This window comes from Ovis aries, chromosome 23, assembly GCF_016772045.2.
Source record: "Ovis aries strain OAR_USU_Benz2616 breed Rambouillet chromosome 23, ARS-UI_Ramb_v3.0, whole genome shotgun sequence".
Taxonomy (NCBI): domain Eukaryota; kingdom Metazoa; phylum Chordata; class Mammalia; order Artiodactyla; family Bovidae; genus Ovis; species Ovis aries.
This window is the reverse complement of record NC_056076.1, coordinates 16,157,154-16,183,230: the sequence shown is the minus strand read 5'-3', so window position 1 is coordinate 16,183,230 and position 26,077 is coordinate 16,157,154.

Genomic DNA, 26,077 nt, shown 5'->3' with positions numbered 1-26,077 from the left:
CTGGCCTGGAGAATTCCATGGACTGTATAGTTCATGGGGTCACACAGAGTGGGACAAGACTGAGCAACTTTCATTTTCACAGCAGATGGCCAACACATTGGAGCTTTTGCTTCAGCATCAGTCCTTCCAATAAATATTCAGGAATGATTTCCTTTAGGATTGACTGCTGTGATCTCTTTGCAGTCCAAGGGACTCTCAAGAGTCTTCTCTAACACCACAGCTCAAGAGCATCAATTCTTTGGCATTCAGCTTTCTTTATGGCTTTCTTTATGGTCCAATTCTCATATCCATACATGACTACTGGAAAAACCACAACTATGACCATACAGAACTTTGTCAACAAAGTAATGTCTCTCCTTTTTAATGCCTCTATACTTTCTAAGATTTCATATGTAAATATTCTTATTAATGGGGTAAATTATTTTCCCATATTATAAATGAAATTATTTTTTTATTGACACACTTCTTATTTTTTGCAAATGCTAAAATTTAAAACATCTCAAAGTAGTTTTCCATAGATGTAAGTAATGTCAGAAAAAGTGGTTTGGATTTGATATCTTTGCTGCTGAGAAGACCATTAATGTAAAAAATCAAAGTAACATACTTTATGAATAATAAATAAGCAATTATGGGGCACCAAATTCAATCTTAAAAATAAAGTCATGATGCAAATACTGTAATTGAAATTCATATGATATGTTTATATGTATTCATGAAAACTGATGCATACTTTTGCCGTATACAACCCATCCTTTAAATTAGAGGCAGTAAATATATTAATTGCGGGACTTAACAACTGTGGTTTAGTAAAACATGTTTGATTAATTTTTACTGAGCTTTCCAAAATAAAATAAGAAAGAAATCATCTCATTTATTATATTATAGAAGGAAAAGGGATATTGATGATATTTGACTGTATCCAAGTGATCAAATGACACTCTAACCAATTCTAGAAATGGGTTCCTTGTGTGAAATGAATTTTCTTCCTGAAAATGAGGAGTATTCAAACATCTCAGAATTTTAAGAAGTCCAGCCTCTACACTACTAGCAAAAAAAAAAAAAAAAAAAAAAAAAAAGTGGAGAAGAATATCACAGAAACAGTTAAAACTGCAAAAAAAAAAAAAAAAAAAGTCTTTATGGAGATGACAAGACAGAGCCTAACATTTTAAAACACAAAAAGCTGCACTAAAAAAAAATGCACAAGAAATATTATTTTAGAAGTTACTATTAGCTTCAAGTAAAAGTCACAGTCACATTTTATGAAGGGAATACTATATTTTGATTCATTTTTTAGGCAATTTTAATATCCATTATATTATGGTAATAAATTATGTACCATACTCTTCAATGGTTTTAATTCATTTTTGAGTCTGTTGTTTATTTTTAATATTTATATGCAGTTATTAATAGACAATATTATAACTCAGTTTCAAAATTTATAATTGCAAGACTGCATTCTGAACATTTATCAGCCAAATAAAAGCAAGAGCAAAGAGTTAATGTTCAACTTTAATGTACTTGTTTTGATTTTCCAGATAAATTTCAAGGCTTCTAAGAAAGGAATGCATAGACTTAGTTCCTCTTCTTTCATGTCTCATGTCTCAAGTGTTCAGATATCATTAAGTATATATACATACATATATATATATATATATATATATATATATATATATATATGCTGCTAAGTCATTTCAGTCCTGTCTGACTCTGTGCAACCACATAGACCGCAGTCTACCAGGCTCCCACATCCCTAGGATTCTGTAGGCAAGAACACTGGAGTGAGTTGCCATTTCCTTCTCCAATGCATGAAAGAGAAAAGTGAAAGTGAAGTTGCTCAGTCATGTCTAACTCTTAGCGACCCCATGATCTGCAGCCTACCAGGGTCCTCCATCCATGGGATTTTCCAGGCAAGAGTACTGGAGTGGGGTGCCACTTCATTTGATATTTTCCTCTTACTCCTGGTGCAAGACTGGGTTACCCTTAGAAATTCATATTACACTTTATCATTGATAGCTGTCAAGGTCTTAAGTTGGCTTTCACAAGAAACATAATTTAAAGTTGCAAAGTTTAAATCCACAAATTGTTGGAGACAACTATATAGGGACTTCTCTTCCATGAAAGTGAGGGAGGTAGGATTAGGCAGAGAGAGAAACTGAACTGTGATGACCTTGCAACAAGGGCATTCAGGGACTTCCTGAAAAGTGAAGGTCGCTCAGCCATGTCCAACTCTTTGTGACCCCATGGTCTATACAGTCCATGGAATTCTCCAGGCCAGAATACTGAAGTGGGTATCCTTTCCTTTCTCCAAGGGATCTTCCCAACCCAAGGATTGAACCCAGGTCTCCCACATTGCAGGTGGATTCTTTACCAGCTGAGCCCCAAGGGAAGCCCACATATATATTCCACATTCTACCAAATGCTGAGAATGATGAGCAGTGGAGGAAAAGACTTGAAAAATATTACACCTGTCTTCAGAGAGTTTGCAAAAATATAAATTGAAAGAAAAGACACACACCAGCATATACAATTTTTTAAAAAGTGCCATAGAATATAAAAACAAAAGCTAATTGTTTGACAGAAGTTATAGATATTTTGTGACTTTCTGGATAGTTGAAATTACTATAGAAAATATTCAGATAAGGAAATAGAGGTTGAGGAGACATTCTTTGAAAGTCAGTTTAGAGTTCCTACTACTTATTTAGTGTGGACATTTAAATAGAAACTTATTAGAGGGAAAACTGAAGCAAATTCTTTCAGGTTTTATTCTATTTGTTTTGGGATTAATAGAAAAGTAGACATTCACATGTCTCTTTTCATGGTTCAAATGTCACTTGATTTGATTTGTTCCTCTTACTTCTGGTGCAAGATCAGGTTACCCTTAGAAATTCATATATTACACTTTATCATTGGTAGCTAAGTTGGCTTTCACAAGAAACAGTATTTAAGGTGGCAAAGTCTGAATCCACAAACTTTGTTGGAGACAACTATATAGGGACTTCTCTTCCATGAAAGTGAGGGAGGTAGGATTAGGCAGAGAGAGAAACTGAACTGTGATGACCTTGCAACAATGGCCTTCAGTTCAGTTGATTGAAACCTGTTGTTGGTGGGCTCTTCAGAACAGTCCCATACTGGATAAAGTTCAGGACTTTGAATCTTACATTCACTCTTCAGTGGATGAGGGATATTCCACAGAAGGAATGTAAAGTTGAAGGAAGCTTGCTTTGATGGTGTGTTTTGGAGAGAATCTAAATTTGAGTAATCAATTGCTAAAATTTCTAGTAATTGAAGAAATAAGTGCATCAGTGCTGTAGGGGAGATCTGGGTAAAGTATGGGTAAAATACTGAAATCTGCATTAAATACATTGGTCCTTTTGAGTCATTTATAAATGGGATTTTCTAGATCTTAACACCTCAAGAGAGGAAAGACCTAACTGTCTTGCTCCTCATCATCCTTCCAGAGCTGAGAGCTCTAACTGGGACATAATGTATGCTCACTAAATATTTACTGAAATGAATAACCAAATTAATTAGTAAATAATTACCCACTATATAGTATTTTAGACAGCTGGTTTTCAAGATGGAAATGAAGATTTCCATAAAACTGAGTTTGCAGCAAAATAAAGAACTGGATTTTTACATAATAACTAACATATTATATGAGGCTTTCCTGGTGGCTCAGATGGTAAAGTCTGCCTGCAATGCAGGAAACCTGGGTTCAGTTTCTGTTAGGGAAGATCTTCTGGAAAAAGGAAAGGCTACCCCACTCCAGTATATAATCATCATCAAATTCCTTTGTTGAATATCTAATATAGGCCTTCCACTGAATACATTAAGAAGGTGTAAGAAAAGATCTAAACTTTCCCAGTGACTCAGTGGTAAAGAGTCTGCCTGCAAAGCAGGAGCCTCAGGAGACATAGGTTCAATTCTTGGGTCAGGAGGATCCCCTGGAGGAGAGCATGGCAACCTACTCTAATATTTATGCCTGAAAATCCCATGGACAGAATGTGGCATGCTACAGTCCATAGTCTCAAAGAGTCAGACACAACTGAAGCAATGTAGCATGTAGCACATACACACACAGAGACAAGAAAAGATCAGGCAGCAAACGCTAAGAGAAAGTTGAGATGCTTCCCTCAACAATCAAACAAACAGAAAAAAATCAATAACAGTAAAAACAGAGATGTCTCTTTTCATTTTTTTCACTTTTTTATTTCAATACATTTTTTCTATATATTAGGATATTTGCATCAATTTAATTTTCACCACATTTAAATGTCAAATAATAGTAAATGGATGTAGCCATGAAAAATGCAAAGAAAACTCAACACACATCCAGACATTAATTTGAAAGCAAGATGAGCAATCTTTTAAATGGAGATTTAATGTGGGTTAGCGCATACACTGACATATTAATGTCTTTAATCTAAATAAGGAGTTGAGAAGAAAATACACTGTAATTTAAGTGGAGGGTGCAAATTGTTATGCAAAATATAAAAATTGCCAGACTTCTATCATGGCATGTACCTTTACCTACAAGAAAAAGAACCAAACAAAGAGAAATGCAACCCTGAATGGAGACAATAGACCTGTGAAATGGCCAGCTAGCAATTCCAACTACTAGCTCAAACAAGAAGATAAATGGAGGTTGTAGCTTTTACCATTAAGGAACCAGTTAGAGTTCCATTTTGTGCCAAAACAGTTCTGCCAAAAAGAACTTTCAGTTCCAACTTGCTCTGCCAGTCCTCCCCACAGAAACTGTTTTGGCTTTTATACATGCAAACTGACAATGAAAGTTACCTTCCAACGACCTTGTCTTTGAGATGGTAGTGACACATTGTAGTAGAATTAGAAAGTTACATTGAGATCTGTAATGCTATTATAACCCATTGGGAGCCAATCCAATCTGGGTGAGATATTTCCTACCCTATGTTCTCAGAGTGATGCATACAGCTAATTGTAAATATCTCATATTGAACTGCCACCTGCTTCTCTCAGTTACATCATTCACAGTTAATTTATATTCAGGTGGCACACACATCATTTTCTCTTAATTTCTGCATAACAGTTCATTTTCTTTGGTTAGAATCAGCATTTATCTCCAAGTATTTTGTAAAAGTACAGCTTTACCACACATAACCTATACAAAAGCCCCCAAATCCGTGACAGATATATGAAAAAGAACACATATGATAACAGAGAAGAAAAACTTCCCAATGAAGAAAGATACTTAAAAATATCTAGAGTCTGTATTTGAACACAAGGATATCCCTTTAAAACAGAAATGCCACCAGTTCATTATGTATTCTTTCAGCATCTTAGCTGTGAAGGGGGGCTAATGGGGGAACACAGCCTTAAATTCTTTAGAGCTGTCCTCGTTGGTTTATCTGCTGTGATTTACTGTTGTGACTGTTGAGTAGCTGACCACTGATTTTAACACTAGGGTATAGAGGAGACAGATTGACATGGGTTTCATTAAAATTCAAGAAACTCAACTCCACAGAGAGCATGACTAACTTCCTTATACATGACAGGAATCCCCACAGATGGTACTTCACCCTTGCTAAAGGAATTAAGTCTACCAAAAGAATCCCTGTCTATAAGCAGCCAATTCCCCAAATCTACAGGCTCATCTGCACAGATATTCTTTATACTGTCATTCTTAAGTACCTTAGGGTAGCTCTGAAAGACAGGGGGCCAAGTGGGAGCAGCCGCTGCTGCCTTCTCTACCCCTCAAGCATGCTGGTGGCATGGGGATGATGGGATTATAAAGTAAACATAATAAAACATAGGACCAGGGCATCCACTGGACACAGTCTATTTGCTGACTCTTTTTTGCCTGGGAAGAGCTCAAGATGAATTCTTATTACAATTACACAGAATCCCTGCACCAAATTGACAGTTATTAAACTATTAGGCAAATGCACAAATGAGTATTGTTTTTGGTTCCTAGTCCAATTAACTTCCTTTCTTCTTTTTTTCCCTCTCTCTCTCTCCTTGCTCTATGTCATTATGTGCTTAAGTTCCACATTTCATCTTCAAATATTTAAGTTGTCAAGGAAAAAATAAACTATCCATCACACATTCATTATATTGTGTCAAATAGAACATGAAGAAGACAGCTTTCTATTTCTCCTGTCCCCTGCTCTTGTCAATCAAAACCACAGTAATTAAATGGGGATGAGGGTGCTTTCAAATTAAGAACAAAAGAGGAGGCATTTAATAGGAGGCTGAGAAAAGTAATTAAAATAAATAAATAAAGGCTCTGGCTGTGTCTATTGTCTTTAGATGAGCTGTCCTAAGCCGAGCTATGCTTCCACCAGCTCCCCCCACAACTCACGCTCTACTTGTTTCTACTGTGAAAACAAGGCAGACAGTATGCATTATATACAGTACCTAGTAGATGCTGGGAGTTCACAATAATATTAAAAACGTGAATATGTTAATGATATGCACTACATTTTTCTTATTTTCGAGACTGAACATGATCAGGGTAAGATGAAAGACATTTAGCACCATACGCTCACCATTTCATAGTTACCATGCAGGTTTTCTTGGATTAGGAATATCTCCCACTTCTACATAAGGTAAAATATAATACCTCATGCCACCAGCTGCATTTGAATCACCTTTCTTTCATTGTCAATCAGGTTTTAAAGGCAAATAGACGAAGAGATTCATCAATTTTCTGCCAAGTTTTGAATTTTTATCTCCATGTTCCCAAGCCAATGAATCTTATATTGGTAGGCTTGTCTCATAAAGTTCTCATGGAACATTATTTCTAGGTTTTGGGATTTCAGGAAAAGAGGGAATATATAATTCTATTTTAAAGAAAGTGGTTGTAAGGCTTATTCACTTATGGAACACTGGTTTAGAGGGTTATGTTAAAGTCTCTACTATTTAATTGTGTTCATTGGTGTGTATATATATGCACAGCAATATACATCAAATTTTTTCTTTGTTTTAACTTCAACATTACATTTCATTTTTCCATATATATTTTATATAATTTCACGTACACATGAAGATGTTTATTAAAATATGTAATTTTTAACAAAGCAATTTTTATCCTAAAGGTTTGACGTAATTACTTACATCAACTCAAATACTTTTCAGACTCTGAGAACACAGAAATGCTGCTACTGTCTTTTCTCTTTATATAATATATACATAAACAAAATGTTATATCTTATTGTCATTTATTTTAGAATATTGCATCATATGAGAAGAAACCCTCACAAAAGGAAAACATATTTAAAAATAACATTCATTTAATAAAAAGTCTTTCTTACATAAAATAAGTACTAAAATGCTTATGAGAATTAAATAACAGAGATCTTGCCTACAGTTCTGCCTAAGCATTTTAAGTTCACCTAAGAATCAATGCAAAAATGGGTTCTGCCATAGCAAAATACAGCATAATCTCTAAGCAATAGTGCATATAGGACACTATTATATAGAACAGTCAGCCGAACCTAAGTCTATTGCTAGCAGAAATTTTCATTCCTATGACACTATAATAAGGCCAATTAGGAGTTTGGGGATGGGGCCCAGTTTTGAATTGGCTTTCTATGCTGCAGTTATGGTACTTTCATGCCTATTTATCTGGGTAGTTATTTCCCCTGACAACCGTAAAATGAGTTTTTTACATAATTTTATGAGAACCATGTTATAACAAAGAATTAGTTACTCCAAGATTCCAAGTGGATATTTTGCAGCTTTATTACAAGGCTTTGTGTTGGAATTCTGGCTAGCCAGAGTCTCTAGAAGAAATGGTATTTTTATAGATAAATTTGCAGACCTGTCTCTGTTGAATTCAATATTGACTTCAAATTTCTCTCACTCCTAAAAGCAGACCAAGTTTGAAGTTAGCAAAAATTATGGTGAAATGTTGGTTCTTTTCACATGAATCCCAATAATTTCCAGGAAAAAAAAAAGCTGGGAGGGGGGGAGTGATCATATAAAGACACCAGTGACTATAGTGGTTATCCCCTTAGCTCAGGGTATATTTAGAAACAATAAGAATCTGAACTTCAGAGTGTCTTGATTCTGCCCTACAAGGCAAAAAGAAATAATCATCTTGAGTTTTGAAATGAACTTCACCCTTGCAGTATTAAGTATACCTCTAAAGCTAGAAGGGCAGACTTGCCCACTACTGGAATAAATATGCCAGGTGTCTGCTTCAAATTTTCATCACTGCAAAATCCAGAATCATTTTTCAGAGAGGAGAAAGGTATGACTGGATACAGGTCACGATCAAGGGGTTGAATGAAGCATTTAGAATGTGACCTGAAAAACCCTGGTACTCTGCTTAAAGGAAAAATTTCACTGTCTCAATGCACCATAGAGACATTCATTCTAACCTGAGCACAAAAATACTGAACAAACAGGTTAAAAAAATTACAGTAGATTTTCATTGTTCATGGACCTTATATCTCATAAAGTTACTACAAACACTACATTAGCAAAGGCAATGGCAACCCACTCCAGCACTCTTTCCTGGAAAATCCCGTGGACAGAGGATCACTAAGAGTCGAGCATGACTGAGCGACTTCACTTTCACGCATTGGAAAAGGAAATGGCAACCCACTCCAGTGTTCTTGCCTGGAAAATCCCAGGGTCAGGGGAGCCTCATGGGCTGCTGTCTATGGGTTGCAGAGAGTCGGACACTACTGAAGCAACTTAGCAGTGACTTAGCAGAACCACAGGTGATTAGGGTCCTGTATGCCACTAGTTACAACATTTTCATCAATAAATCAAAACATAAATTTATTTTGTACACATATATATAGATAATTACCTAATATTATAAATTCATTAATGTTGAGTTAAAAAACCTCACTAAAACCCATGTCTAAATGAAGTTTGTCTGACACATGTGTTTTCTTTGTAAGGCAGGCACATCCCAGGCTTCTCACACTTCAAACTCTAGGCAGCATTCAGTTCTTCCTTTGGTTGCTGTTTTAAACAGCATAGTGAGTGAAGTCGCTCAGTTGTGTCCGACTCTTTGTAACCCGTGGACTGTAGACTACCAGGCTCCTCTGTACATGGGATTTTCCAGGCAATAGTACTGGAGTGGATTGCCATTTCCTTCTCCAGGGGATCTTCCTGACCCAGGGATCGAACCCGGGTTTTCCACATTGTAGACAGATGCTTAACCGTCTGAGCCAGAGAAATCACCAACAAAAAGTGCAATATGTTAAAAAAAATGCACTAAGTTCATGTGCATGAAAAGGAAACTTTTTTAAATCATGAGAGCTGAAATAAGAAAGCAAAGCCTTGCTTTGTTCACCCTCAACTAGGGTAAAGACCTACATATTTTGCTGCTCTGTGCATGCACAGAAATGATCATAAACCTGTGGCAGGTACTTGTTTGGGGGTTACAAACAACTTTCACTGAATAGGTGAATTCATGAATAGAGAATCTTCAGATACAGAATCCATGAGTAATCAGAACTGACTATGCACACAACCTTGCCCTCAACCCCATCTCTATCTAGATTACAAGTTAACCCTGTACTTTATACGACCAGGTCATCTCATAATTAGCAAATATGATAAACAAAAATATTCTTTCACACAGTCTCTCTCTTAGTCATTCAGTTCATAATAGTCTCAAATGTCATTTCCATTTCTTGGTGTCTACATCTCCTGAAGTAAACAACACTTTCCTGACTTTCATCAGACATCAACACAGCCTATCTTTCTATTAGCAGCTTCATGTTTGTCCCATTAGCAATGAGGGAAGATAAATAAACTGGAGTCTGGGGCCTCCAGCAAACTGTCTTCTCCTTTAGAACTAGGTCCTGTAAAAAGTGTTAGTGAATGGAAATAAAGGAAATGTAGGAGTGCTGTCTTTTGTGGCTACACAGGCTTAGGGTATAGTTCTTGTACAATGAAACCAGGCCAAGTTGCCAGCCATGGATTTTTGGAACACAAGGAATTCAGTGGCTGGTTAGACCCTAGTTTCATGCTCCACTTTGTAACATGATTTCATTCAAAAATGGAGAATAGACCCAATTTGGGGAAGCTGAGGAAGATTAAGGTAGGAAAAAAGAGGAAGATTCTAACTTTCAGGACTTCAAACAAAATTAAATGAATAAGATTAGTGAGGGACTTCTTATAGTCTCATATTTCCTATGGATACTTCTTAAATCTTAACCCATCCATTAAATCAAATGCACATTGGAGAAGTTTTATGATCTTATGTCATTAGGCCATTTTGGGAAATTTCCAGATTCACAAAAGACCCCAAAGAAGGAATTATATGATCTATTTTCTACTCCAGGTCCTTTACAGGAGTGCTTTGTGGATGATCACTCATTATATATTGTGTGAGAACCCCAGTTCTTCTAGTGTTTAATGTCCTCTGCAAGGGAAAATATGTAGTTTATTATCAGTCTTCCTTCCCAACCCTCAAATATAGCTTGCTCAGGTGCCTCTCAGGTATTCAGGAGGAAATAACTTTCCAGAAGGTTCATACCATCTACAATATTAAAGCAACTGTTATATATTCCAAAGCAAGGAAGATCCATCTCAATTACCTCGTATGATAAAGAATATAGGTTCTATTTAATAACATAGGAGCAAAGAATTATCAAGGTTCCTAACATAGGTTAACATTGAGGACATTGTTACCTATTGAAGATAACATGTTATGCCAGAAGAATTCATAGGGAGTTACAGGGTGAACATAAAGCACATTTTAGACAGGAAAAGCTTCAAATACTTTCAGTTGAGTTCAGTTCAGTTGCTCAGTCATGTCTGACTCTTTAGATCTCATGAATTGCAGGACACCAGGCCTCCCTGTTCATCACCAACTCCAAGAGTTCACCCAAACCCATGTCTATCGAGTCAGTGATACCATCCAGTCATCTCATCCTCTTTCATCCCCTTCTCCTCCTGCCCTTAATCCCTCCCAGCATCAGGGTCTTTTCCAATGAGTCAACTCTTCGAATGAGGTGGCCAAAGTACTGGAGTTTCAGCTTCAGCATCAGGCCCTCCAATGAACACCCATGACTGATCTTTAGGATGGACTCGTTGGATCTCCTTGCAGTCCAAGGGATTCTCAAGAGTCTTCTCCAACACCACAGTTCAAAAGCATCAGTTCTGCAGTGCTCAGCTTTCTTCACAGTCCAACTCTCACATCCATACATGACCACTGGAAAAACCATAGCCTTGACTAGACAGACCGTAGCCAGCAAAGTAATATCTCTGCTTTTCAACATGCTATCTAGGTTGGTCATAACTTTTCGTCCAAGGAATAAGCATCTTTTAATTTCATGGCTGCAATCACCATCTGCAGGGATTTTGGAGCCCCAAAAAACAAATTCTGACACTGTTTCCACTGTTTCCCCATCTATTTCCCATGAAGTGATGGCACCAGATGCCATGATAGGATTGCTAATTTATGGGAACAATTTTCAGACCAGTAAGCATTATTTGAACATTTATTGTAAGGCTATTTTTCCCCATAATGCCCACAACTTTAGAATAAAGATCAAATCTCTTATACTTTGATCACATAGCCATTATATTCTCATGACTTCATGACAAAGCAAAACAGTGGCTTCTGCATTTCCTTTCTCTCCTCCTTTCTAATCACTTGTTTTGAAAATTGGAGCAAGTGTCAAGAGGAAAATATTTAGTAATTATTTTTAAAATGTTGTTGGCTTCCTCTGATGACTTATAAAATAATGTTAAAATTGATTTGCTTTATTAACCTGTTTTTTCAAAACAAAACAAAACTGTGGAGTCAATCATTTCGCATAGAATGTCTTGTTTGTAGATGAGAGAAATGTCCTTGGGATGTACAATGAACTGATGAAATCACAGAAACATAACAGAGTCCTTCCCTCTTGAAGATTTTGAATAAGAAGCTAATGTTTAGGGAGGTAGTAACAAAAGTGTAGAAAAATAAATGGAAAGTTACTGTTTGTGGGTCCATTAGGTTTGAAGTATGAATAAATGAATAGATGCAACAATAGACAGCCTTGGGATTAAGTGTTGGTATATTTCAGGGCATTCCTTTACATGTATAGAAGTACCACAGACAAAATAATCTCACTGTAAACAAATTTTCCCCATATGAATCTTCATATAAAGTAGATACATTTAATATCCAGTTAAGCTCAGTTAAGTAAGTTTAGTGGCTCAGTCATGTCCGACACTTTGTGACCCTGTGGACTGCAGCACACCAGGTTTATCTGTCCATCATCAAATCCTGGAGCTTGCTCAAATTCATATCCATAGAGTCAGTGATGCCATCCAATCATCTCATCCTCTGTCATCCCCTTATCCTCTTGTGTTCAATCTTTCCCAGCATCACAGTCTTTTTCAATGAGTCGGTTCTTTGCATCAGGTGGCCAAAATATTGGAGCTTCAGCTTTAGCATCAGTCTTTCCAGTGAATATTCAGAACTGATTTCCTTTCAGATGAACTGGTTGGATCTCCTTGAAGTCCAAGGGACTCTCAAGAGTCTTTTCCAACACCACAGTTCAAAAAGCATCAATTCTTTGGGGTTCTGCTTTCTTTATGGTCCAACTGTCACATCCATACATGACTACTGGAAAAACTATAACTTTGACTAGACAGACTTTGTTGGCAAAGTAATGTCTCTGCTTTTTTTTTTTTTTTAATTTAATTTAATTTTTTATTTTTTAATTTTTATTTTTTTTAATTTTAGTTTTTTATTTTTTAAATTTTAAAATCTTTAATTCTTACATGCATTCCAAAACATGAACCCCCCTCCCACCGCCCTCCCCATAACATCTTTCTGGGTCATCCCCATGCACCAGCCCCAAGCATGCTGCATCCCGCGTCAGACACAGACTGGCGATTCAATTCACATGGTAGTATACATGTTAGAATGTCATTCTCCCAAATCATCCCACCCTCTCCCTCTCCCTCTGAGTCCAAAAGTCCGTTATACACATCTGTGTCTCTTTCCCTGTCTTGCATACAGGGTCGTCATTGCCATCTTCCTAAATTCCATATATATGTGTTAGTATACTGTATTGGTGTTTTTTTTTTCTGGCTTACTTCACTCTGTATAATCGGCTCCAGTTTCATCCATCTCATCAGAACTGATTCAAATGAATTCTTTTTAACGGCTGAGTAATACTCCATTGTGTATATGTACCACAGCTATCTTATCCATTCATCTGCTGATGGACATCTAGGTTGTTTCCATGTCCTGGCTATTATAAACAGTGCTGCAATGAACATTGGGGTACATGTGTCTCTTTCAATTCTGGTTTCCTCAGTGTGTATGCCCAGCAGTGGGATTGCTGGGTCATAAGGTAGTTCTATTTGCAATTTTTTAAGGAATCTCCACACTGTTCTCCATAGTGGCTGTACTAGTTTGCATTCCCACCAACAGTGTAGGAGGGTTCCCTTTTCTCCACACCCTCTCCAGCATTTCTTGCTTGCAGATTTTTGGATCGCAGCCATTCTGACTGGTGTGAAGTGGTACCTCATTGTGGTTTTGATTTGCATTTCTCTAATAATGAGTGATGTTGAGCATCTTTTCATGTGTTTGTTAGCCATCCGTATGTCTTCTTTGGAGAAATGTCTATTTAGTTCTTTGGCCCATTTTTTGATTGGGTCGTTTATTTTTCTGGAATTGAGCTGCATAAGTTGCTTGTATATTTTTGAGATTAGTTGTTTGTCAGTTGCTTCATTTGCTATTATTTTCTCCCATTCAGAAGGCTGTCTTTTCACCTTGCTTATATTTTCCTTTGTTGTGCAGAAGCTTTTAATTTTAATTAGATCCCATTTGTTTATTTTTGCTTTTATTTCCAGAATTCTGGGAGGTGGATCATAGAGGATCCTGCTGTGATTTATGTCTGAGAGTGTTTTGCCTATGTTCTCCTCTAGGAGTTTTATAGTTTCTGATCTTACATTTAGATTTTTATTCCATTTTGAGTTTATTTTTGTGTGCGGTGTTAGAAAGTGATCTAGTTTCATTCTTTTACAAGTGGTTGACCAGTTTTCCCATCACCACTTGTTAAAGAGATTGTCTTTACTCCATTGTATATTCTTGCCTCCTTTGTCAAAGATAAGGTGTCCATATGTGTGTGGATTTATCTCTGGGCTTTCTATTTTGTTCCATTGATCTATATGTCTGTCTTTGTGCCAGTACCATACTGTCTTGATGACTGTGGCTTTGTAGTAGAGCCTGAAGTCAGGCAAGTTGATTCCTCCAGTTCCATTCTTTGTCTCTGCTTTTTTAATACGCTGTCTAGGTTTGTCATAGCTTTTCTTCTAAGTCTCAAGTGTCTTTTAATTTCATGGCTGAAATCACAATCTGCAGTGATTTTGGAGCCCGAGAAAATAAAGTCTGTCACTGTTTCCACTGTTTCCCCATTTATTTCCCATGAAGTGATGGGATCAGATGACATGATCTTTGTTTTCTGGATGTTGAGCTTTAAGCCAGCTTTTTCACTCTCTTCTTTTACTTTCACCAACAGGCTTTTTAGTTCCTCTTCACTTTCTGCCATAAGCGTGGTTTCATCTGCATATCTGAGGTTATTGATATTTCTCCCAGCAATCTTGATTTCAGCTTGTGCTTCTTCCAGCCCAGAGTGTCTCATGATGTACTCTGCATGATTGTTACTGTATTCCTAACCACCATTCCCTTCTCCACTGACTGGTTACTTTGTATACTTAAAGCACTGGTTACTTTGTATACTTCTATACTTTGTATAGGAGTACCATAGACAAAATAATCTCACTGTAAACACTGTGGGTGACATCTGGTTCCATCACTTCATGGGAAATAAATGTGGGTGCATTCTGTTGCTTTAGTCCTGTCCAACTCTTTGGGACCCTGTGGACTGCAGCACACCAGGAACCTCTCTCCATGAGATTCCCAGGCAAGAATACTGGAGTCAGCTGCCATGGCCTCCTCCAGGTGATCTTTCCCATCCAGGGATCAAACCCTTGTCTCCTGCATTGCAGGCAGATTTTTATCATCTGAGCCACCAGTGAAAGTGAAAGTTGATCAGGTGTGTCAGACTCTTTGTGACCGCATGGACTATACAGTCCATGGAATTCTCCAGGCCAGAATCCTGGGGTGGGTAACCTTTCCCTTTTCCAAGGGGTCTTCCCGACCCAGGAATCAAACTGGGGTCTCCTGCACTGCAGGCAGATTCTTTACCAACTGAGTTATCAGAGAAGACCCTGAGCCAGCAGAGAGGCAATATTGTAGCATCAGTACTTAAAAAACATGGGTTAACACTATAAAGAAGGTAGATGTGCTAAGTTGCTTCAGTTATGTCCAATTCAGCAACCCTATGGACGGTAGCCTGCCAACCTCCTCTGTCCACAGGACTCTCCAGGCAAGAAAACTGGAGTGGGTTGCCATTTCTTCCTCCAAGCGATCTTCCCGACCCAGGGATCAAATCTCCTATCTTATATCTCCTGCACTGGCAGGTGGTTTCTCTAACACTAGCACCACCTGGGAAGTCTAATCAATTAATTGTTACAAAAGCATGTAATAAAGTAAGAATAAATTTTCCTCTCTGGTATCCACCATTGTCATTATGCTAAGAATTTTTTTTTAAAGGTTTTTGGGCAAATCTTAATCAGATGGTTTATAAAGATCAAAGTAATGACATTGTTCAAGTAATATCCAGAGTCATAATTTCTGATGAGTAAGATATATTCTTGCAAAGTAAAAGCAGAAAAATAAAACTTCACAGTACTCAATTTTTAAGACCAAAGTTTAATTAAGAAAGATAAAGTACATCATGTGGAGAAACTAAGAACAAAAGAGTTCTTAAACTCCAAAATTACTTTTTGGGTTTGTTTTTGGGTTGCTTTAAAATTCTTGCTGTTTTATTTCAATAGTGATTGGAGTTAAGGGCATATTATAGTATTTTGGATGGATGAGTTTTGCAAACTGCCAGGCAATAAAACATCTGTTATAAAACATGTGCTATAGCTTTGGGGTATGGACTAAAACCAGTCAGTATTATTTTGAAGTAATTGAATGGCCAAAAAATAAACATAACCTATTTTATTATCATTATTATTATTATTATTTTAAAGGAACATTTTAATCCAAATAATTTACTTTTTCTTGTGAACTACATCTTTTATGAATACATTATTTTTTTTTATTTACCAATGATTATTGAAAATAGACTGCAGGTGCTAAATTGGACTGCATGGCTTAGTGAAATAAAAGTATTTTAATATATAATCAATATTACCAGGAATTTATAAATCATATGGTTAGAAAAGTTGTCTGCCTTTTTCATATAAAGTAAATGAAATATTTAAAATGTGTTCAAAGGAGCCTAGGATCCAAGGATATTTTAAATAAGAATAAATATAGCATATAATGCAGTAGAATAATGTAGCAAACATTTAAAAGTTAGAAACTAACATATGGGCATAAAGCAAAACAGAAAATAAAAATATCAGTCAGGCTAGGCTATGTTATGCAAATATCTATATATCTATATCTTTTTATATATCTCTCTATTATCTCTCTCAATGTCTTTCAGTTATAAAAGTTCACTTCTTATTCTGTCAGTATTCACTTAGAGACTAAGCAGTTCTTAAAGGCAGATGTCTTTCTTGTGATGGGTCCATATTTTAGGCTGTTTCAATCTTGTGGAGTCTTCATGTTAACATATATTTCCAGATTAAGAGAAAAAACATAGACAATGGCACACTGCCTCTGATATGCTTTTATCCAGAAATGACACATATCACTTATGCTTATGTTCACTGCCTAAACAAGTTATATAGCCATTACTAAAGACAAGGAAGCATACTCCAGGAAGAAGAGGAGACTTAGAATTTTGTACATCACTAGTTATATTCAGAATTTTGTAAATCACTAGTTACAGTAGTGTAGAGAATGGAGATTTTATTCTTAAATAGTTTGCAAATACACTCATTTACTTTAGGACCCAGAGAAAAAGCAACAGTTTGAAAAATTTCCAGACCAATGTGAAGGAGACACATTTTCAAATCTTAAAGCATCTGCAAAATGAGTAGGAAGCTGTAGTCCCTCTTTAAAGGGACCTGAGCACCAGTTCCTCACACTCTTCCTAATCTGTTAGTATCAGGGGGTGTGCCATCCCCTTACCAATCCTGTGGTGCCACAAAAACTGGGAAGGCACATGCAACCCACACAAGGAATGGTCCTTGAGAGCCTGGCTTTGGTGACTAGGTATATACTTGCATCCTCTAAAAGCTACTGCTGGAGGGTCCACCTTCTAATCAGACTGAAACTGGTGCTGACTGAGATATCTCCCTTTGGAAAACTCACAGGCCTTGACACACCATCAACAACTGGGACCTATCAAGAATAAATCAGGCTGCTCAAACAATCACAAAAATGCAGGTGGCAACATTGAAGAGTTGGAGGGTTAAATGATAAAATGCATTTCCTATGCAAGGGCACTCCTTCATGACTTAGATAACTGTTTTGTCTGACACATAGAAACACAATCAAATAAAATGAAGAGAAAGAGGAATATGTTCACAAAAAGAACAAGATAAAAGCCTAGGGAAAATTCCTCAATAGAATGGAGATAAGTAATGTACCTGATAAAAAGATCAAAGTAATTAGTTATAAGTAAGTAAGTAAGTCAAAGTCGGTCAGTCGTGTCCGACTCTTTGCGACCCCATGGACTATAGCCCACCAGGCTTCTCCATCCATAGGATTTTCCAGGCAAGAATACTGGAGTGGGTTGCCATATCAAAGATCCCACTAAACTATGGAGATGAATGAACACAGTGAGAACTTCAACAAAGAGACAGACAATATAAGAAAGTATCAAACAGAAGTCAGAATGTGGAAGACTACGTTAACTTAAAAGGAAAAAAGTAAATAAATAAATAATCAGTTCAGTTCAGTTCAGTCGCTCAGTCATGTCCGACTCTTTGCGATCCCATGAATCGCAGCATGCCAGGCCTCCCTGTCCATCACCAACTCCTGGAGTTCACTCAGACTCATGTCCATCGAGTCAGTGATGCCATCCAGCCATCTCATCCTCTGTCATCCCCTTCTCCTCCTGCCCCCAATCCCTCCCGGCATCAGAGTCTTTTCCAATGAGTCGTACCTTTTGCATGAGGTGGCCAAAGTACTGGAGTTTCAGCTTCAGCATCATTCCCTCCAAAGAAATCTCAGGGCTGATCTCCTTTAATAAAGAATAGAGAAGTTTAAAATCAGACTAGATGAAGCAGTAGGAAAAAACAATGATCTAGAAGATAAGGCAGTGAAACTTACCTAAAAAATCATGCCCCATTCCAACACACACACAACAAAAAATAAATAAAAAATGAAGATAGCTTAAGTGATCTATAGGATATTATCAGGAAAAGTAATATTCACATTATAGAAGTCCCAGAAGGAGAAAAAAGAGAACAACAACAACAAAAAAAACAGAAAACATACATAAAAAATTATAGTTGAACACTTCTTTAACTTGTGGAAGGAAACAAAAATCCAGATTCATGAAGCCCAGAGAGTTCCAAACAAGTAAATATAAAGATACCTGCATAAAGCATAACTGCAGTGATAACACTTAAAGAAAGACATTTTAAAAACAGCAAGAGGAAAAAAAAATTACTATGTACAAGAGGACCCCCATTCTTGCAGAAGAAACTCTGAAGGCCAGAAAGATTGGCATGATGTATTCAGAGTGCAGAAAGGAAAACAAACAAACAAACAAACAAAAAACTTTCAACCAAAAATACTCTACAAGGCAAAGCTATTATTCAGAATTGAAAGGAATAGAAAGAGCTTTCCAGACAAACAAAAGCAGAAATAATTAATCAGCACTACACTGACCTAAATGTTAAAGGGACTTTTTAAGCTGAAAAGAAAGGGCACTAATTAGTATCAAGAAAATATATGCATGTAAATATCTTACTGCAACAAGAGAACTGAAAAAGGAGTAGGGAGATTGAATTATCAATTGAAAACTCAACATCTGAAAGTCTGGGACTGGTGGGTATTACTGGTTTATTTTATCAATGACTCAAAGAAACTTTAACACTTATCCTTCTCAAACTCTTCCAAAAAGCTGAAGAGGAGGAAATGCTCCCAAACTCATGTTGCAAGGATAGCAAAATCAGCAAAGAAAGATATAAAAAGAGACTAATATATCTGATTAGCATATGCAACATTCTAAAAAATATATTAGCCAACTGAATTCAGCAAGAATTAAAAATATTATGTGGTATGATAAAATGAGATTTATTCCAGGGATGATTCAACATACAGAAATCAATCAATATTTATACACCAAATCAATAAAATGAATGATACGAATCATATAATCATCTCAAAATATGCAGAAAATAATTTAACAGGATTCATCATTTATTCATGATAAAAATTCTTAAGAAAGTGGCTATAGAAAGTACAACATAACAAAAAACATATATGATAAACCCATATTAAACATTATACTCAATGATAAAAGACTGAAACTTCTATAATGAGGAATAGGACAAGAGTTCCCACTCTCATAAATGTTATTCAACATAGTATTAGAAGACCTCACAGAGCAAATAGAGGAAAAAGTAAAAGTCATACAAATTGGAAAGACAGAAGTAAACTTGTCACTGTTTGTGGAGGACGTGATTTTATATATGCATGTGTGCTAAGTCCCTTCAGTCATGTCAAACTCTTTGCAGCCTTATGTACAGCAGCCTACCAGGTTCCCCTGTCCTTGAGATTCTCCAGGCACAAATCCTGGAGTAGGATGCCTTCCTCCAAGGGTTCTTCCCAACCCAGGGATCAAACCGATGTCTCTTTTAGCTCCTACATTGACGAGTGAGTTCTTTACCATTTGTGCCTCCTAGAAAACCCCAATTTTATATTTTATAGAGAAAACACTAAAGATTCTGCCCCCAAATATTTACAACTAATAAACTAATTTAGTAAATTTGCAAGGTACAACATCAATATACAAAAATGTGATGTTTTGAAACAGTAACATTGAACTATCAGAAAAAGAAATTAAAAGGCCAGTCTCATTTGCAATTACATGAAAATTAATAAAACAGTTAGAAATAAAATTAACCAAGGGAGTGGAAGATTTCTACATAGAAAACTAGAAGATATCAATGAAAGAAACTGAAGAAGATATAAAGAAACAACAACAACAATGAATTCATACCAATGAATTAGAAGAGTGAGCATTGTTAAAAGGTTAATTTTATACAAAACAATACACAGATTCAATGCAATTCTCATCAAATTTCAGTGGCAGTTTTCTCACAAATAGAACCAACAGTCACAAAATTGGTATGGAAACACAAAAGATCCAAATAGCCAGAGCAATCATGACATATAAGAACAAACCTGGAGACATCATGCTCCCTTATTTCAAACTGTATAATGAAGCTATAGTAATCAAAACAGTATGGTGTCAGCATGAAAATGGACACATAACTCAATGGAATAGAATAAAGAGCCAAGAAATAATTCAAACATATATATTTAACTAATATATGACAAATGAGGTTAGGATATACAGTGGGAAAAAGACAGTCTCTTCAATAAGTGGTATGAGAGGAACTTGAGAAATGTCTATTTAGTTCTTTGGCCCATTTTTTTATTGGGTCGTTTATTTTTCTTGAATTGAGCTGCATAAGTTGCTTGTATATTTTTGAGATTAGTTGTTTGTCAGTTGCTTCATTTGCTATTATTTTCTCCCATTCAGAAGGCTGTCTTTTCACCTTGCTTATATTTTCCTTTGTTGTGCAGAAGCTTTTAATTTTAATTAGATCCCATTTGTTTATTTTTGCTTTTATTTCCAGAATTCTGGGAGGTGGATCATAGAGGATCCTGCTCTGATTTATGTCTGAGAGTGTTTTGCCTATGTTCTCCTCTAGGAGTTTTATAGTTTCTGATCTTACATTTAGATCTTTAATCCATTTTGAGTTTATTTTTGTGTGCGGTGTTAGAAAGTGATCTAGTTTCATTCTTTTACAAGTGGTTGACCAGTTTTCCCAGCACCACTTGTTAAAGAGATTGTCTTTACTCCATTGTATATTCTTGCCTCCTTTGTCAAAGATAAGGTGTCCATATGTGTGTGGATTTATCTCTGGGCTTTCTATTTTGTTCCATTGATCTATATGTCTGTCTTTGTGCCAGTACCACACTGTCTTGATGACTGTGGCTTTGTAGTAGAGCCTGAAGTCAAAAAAATGGGCCAAAGAACTAAATAGACATTTCTCCAAAGAAGACATACGGATGGCTAACAAACACATGAAAAGATGCTCAACATCACTCATTATTAGAGAAATGCAAATCAAAACCACAATGAGGTACCACTTCACACCAGTCAGAATGGCTGCGATCCAAAAATCTGCAAGCAATAAATGCTGGAGAGGGTGTGGAGAAAGGGAACCCTCCTACACTGTTGGTGGGAATGCAAACTAGTACAGCCACTATGGAGAACAGTGTGGAGATTCCTTAAAAAATTGCAAATAGAACTACCTTATGACCCAGCAATCCCACTTCTGGGCATACACACCGAGGAAACCAGAATTGAAAGAGACACATGTACCCCAATGTTCATCGCAGCACTGTTTATAATAGCCAGGACATGGAAACAACCTAGATGTCCATCAGCAGATGAATGGATAAGAAAGCTGTGGTACATATACACAATGGAGTATTACTCAGCCGTTAAAAAGAATTCATTTGAATCAGTTCTGTTGAGATGGATGAAACTGGAGCCGATTATACAGAGTGAAGTAAGCCAGAAAGAAAAACACCAATACAGTATACTAACACATATATATGGAATTTAGGAAGATGGCAATGACGACCCTGTATGCAAGACAGGGAAAGAGACACAGATGTGTATAACGGACTTTTGGACTCAGAGGGAGAGGGAGAGGGTGGGATGATTTGGGAGAATGCCATTCTAACATGTATACTATCATGTGAATTGAATCGCCAGTCTATGTCTGACGCAGGATGCAGCATGCTTGGGGCTGGTGCATGGGGATGACCCAGAAAGATGTTATGGGAAGGGAGGTGGGAGGGGGGTTCATGTTTGGGAATGCATGTAAGAATTAAAGATTTTAAAATTTAAAAAAAAAAAAAAAAAAAGAGAGGAACTTGATAACCTTATATGTGAGACAGCAAAAGAGACACAGATGTAAAGAACAGACTTTTGGACTCTGTGGGAGAGAGAGAGGGTGGGATGATTTGGGAGATTGGCATTGGAACATGTATACTATCATGTAAGAAACAAATCGCTAATCTAGGTTCAATACAGGATACAGGATGCTTGGGGCTGGTGCACTGGGATGACACAGAGAGATGATATGGGGAGGGTGGTGGGAGGGGGGTTCAGGGTTGGGAACTCATGTACACCTGTGGTGGATTCATGTCAATGTATGGCAAAACTAATACAGTATTGTAAAGTAAAAAAAAAGAAAATTTAAAAAAAGAAAAGAAAAAAAGAGAGTCACAGCAGAAGAATAGACTTGTCTTACACCATACTTAAAAATTAACTCAAAATGGGTTTTTAAAAAATGAAAGTAAGATGAGAAGCAATAAATCTCCTTTAAAAAAAAGAAAAAAAAACACGCAGAAATTTCCTTTACTTTGTTCTTTGCCAACAGTTTTTGGATCTGACTCTAAAGGCAATGGGAGCAAAAAGAAAAGGGAACATATAACCCTATATCAAATTAAAATGTTCTGAAAAGCAAAGGTAACCATCAATGAAATTAAAAAGCAAAATACTGAATGGGAAAAAATTGCAAATTATTAAAAAATGACAGAGTATCTGAATAGATGTTTCTCCAAAGATGACCTACAGATGGCCAACAGGAACAAGAAAATATGTATGATATTACTAATCATAAAGGAAATACAATCAAAACCACAATGAGATGTGATCTGACACCTGTCAGATGATAATAAATTATCAAAAGGACAAAAAATAAGAAAGATTGGGGAAAAACGTGAAGAGAAGCATACACTTGTGCATTGTTAGTGGGGTGACTGCACTGCTGTTGGGGCAGCCACTACATAAAACAATGTGGAGGTTCTTCAAAAAGTTAAACATATGACTACTATATGATCCAACAATCCTACTTCATAGTATTAATCTGAAGAAAATGAAAATACTGATTCAAAAATATAAATGCACCCCAATATTCATAGTAGCATATTTATTAATACAATATTGAAGATATGGAAACTGACTAAGTGTCCATTCATGGATCAAAGGATAAAGATATATATATATATATATATCTTTATATATATAGATAAAGATATAGATATATATATATAAAGATATATATATGTAGATATATATATATAAAGATATATATATAAAGATATATATATCTTATAATCAGTTTCATAAATACACGCAAACAGATCATTAGATATAAAAATAATGAATTCTTGCCGTTTGTGACAGCATGAATGCTTGACGGAATTATTCTAAACAAAATAAGTCAAGCCAAAAAAAAAAAAAATCCAAAATGCTGTGTGATTTCACTTATAAATGAAGTCACTCAGTCGTGTCTGACTCTTTGTGACCTCATGGACTGTAGCCTACCAGGCTTCTCTGTCTATGGAATTTTCCAGGCAAGGATACTGGAGTGGGTTGCCATTTCCTTCTCCAGGAGATCTTCCCAACCCAGGGATTGAATCCCAGTCTCCTGCATTGTAGGAAGATGCTTTACCACTTGAGCCATGCGTGGAATCTAAAAAACAAACAAAAAAAGAAATGATATAAAATGAAATTCATAGCTACAGAGTACAGATTGGAAGTTGCCACAGGAGACAAGAGTTGGAGGTAGGTAAAACAGGTGGAAAGGTTAAGACTATACTAGGTGGACTAAAGACTAGTCCATTAGGTGGACTAAAGTCAAATAAAACAGGAGGAAAGTTATAGACTAGACTAGACTAGACTAGACTAGACTATCCAAACTTCCAGCTATAAGGTAAATAAATCACAAGATACAATGTACATAGTAAATATAATCAATAATACTATATTTCAAATTTGAAAGTTGCTAAGAAATTAAATATTCAAAGTTATCATCAAAAGAGAAAAATGTGTATTTCTATATGGTGGCGGATGGTAGCTAGACTTATCGTGGTGATCATTTTGCACTGTATGCAAATGTCAAGCATTGTCATATACATGAAACTAACATAGTTCTGTATATCAACTATATGTCCATAAAGACATTTTAGAATATAGTAGGTTTATTTAAAATTATATGGTGAATTTTACATAGAATCAATTTCATCTTCTTGTTGAATTGTGATACTGAAATTAGAAAATAAATGGATTATTAGATACAAGATTAGACAGAACTACAGAGATAATTGGGAAGTTGGATGATACATTAGAACAAGTCATCTAAAATCAGCAAGTGCTAATATTCTGGTTTCTTTTTGCATCATATAGATCTTTCACATTTTTAACATCACAAGTTTTGGTATCAATGATATCACACCTTCAAAAATAACCTTTAATTTGTAGCATTTGCCAATTTTAAATATTCTCACCACAACCATTTTAAGCCAATGATGGTTTAAAAACTGGTTCAAAAATTTTCTGAATATTTTACAATTGATTCTAGGCTATAAGCCATTTCCACTACATCACAAAATACAAAGAATCAACAAAAGAGAAGACATGAACTAGAATAGAAATAAAGGACAAAGTGGGAGTGAATGAAATATATCCAATAGAAATTATACAAGGAGAGACTAGAGAAAAAGGTGAAGTAGATATATTGGAAGAGAAGATGGACAAAGATTCTTCATCATTAATAAATGACACATTGTATTTAAATTCAAAAAACAAATAAATTTCAAATACAATGGATTCTTTTTTAAAAAAGCATAGTGAACCTGAAAATGATAAAATATCCTAGAATCCACCACAGAGAAAAAGTAGCTCACCTACAAATAAAAGAGTGTTAATTATATTGAGAACTGACTTATCAAAAACACAATCTGATTGATATACATAGAGTACTTGTAAAATAATAACAATACATGGCACATTCTTTCCCCTCAAGCACTTAAAAAATCATGTTCTTAGGTCCTGTTGCCTATCCGTGCATCCTATAATTACGTAATAGAAAGAGTGTCCTCTTCCTCAAATCTGAACAATGAGGGTAAATCTTGGGTAGGAAGGATCTGAAGAAAATTATTTTTAACCTCTGTGGAGTCTAGTGGGCTACAGTCTATAGGAGTCTCAAGAATCAGACATGACTTAGCTACTTACTTAGCAACCAAAGAGAGAGAGAGAGATTAAATCCTGGGCTTCCCAGGTAGCCCTCCACAGCACGGTTCATAGTTTTACTGAGTTAGACAAGGCTGTGGCCCATGTGATCAGATTGGTTAGTTTTCTGTGATTGTGGTTTTCAGTCTGTCTGCCCTCTGATGGAGAAGGATAAGAGGCTTATGGAACCTACCTGATGGGAGAGACTGACTGAGGGGGAAACTGGATATTGTTCTGATGGACTGGGCCATGCTCAGTAAATTTTTAATCCCATTTTCTGTTGATGGATGGAGCTGTGTTCCCTCCCTGCTATTTACCTGGGACCAAACTATGGCAAATGTAATTAAGATAATGGAGACATTCTTCAAATGATCCCATGAATGTACTGCTACACTCACTGTCCCCAACTCTGCAGCAGGTCACCACCAACCCACACCTCCACTGGAGACTCTTGGACACTCTCGGGTAAGTCTAGGTCAGTTTTATGTAGGGTCACTGCTCCTTTCTCCTGGGACCTGGTGCACACAAGGTTCTCTTTGTGCACTCCAAGAGTCTATTTCCCAGGCCTGTATAATTTCTGGCAGCTCTATGGTGAGTTAATGGTGACCTCCTCCAAGAGGGCTTATGCTATACCCAAATCTGCTGCAACCAGATACCCTGTCCCTGTGGCAGTACACTGCTGACCCGTACCACCACAGGAGATGCTCAAACACATTTCTGTCTCAGTCTCTGTGGGGCTGCTGGGGTCCTGGGCTTGTCTGTGCCCTCTGAGAATCCCTGAAGGGAATGGGCTTTGATTCTAAATGTGAATTCACCCCTCCTACTCCTTA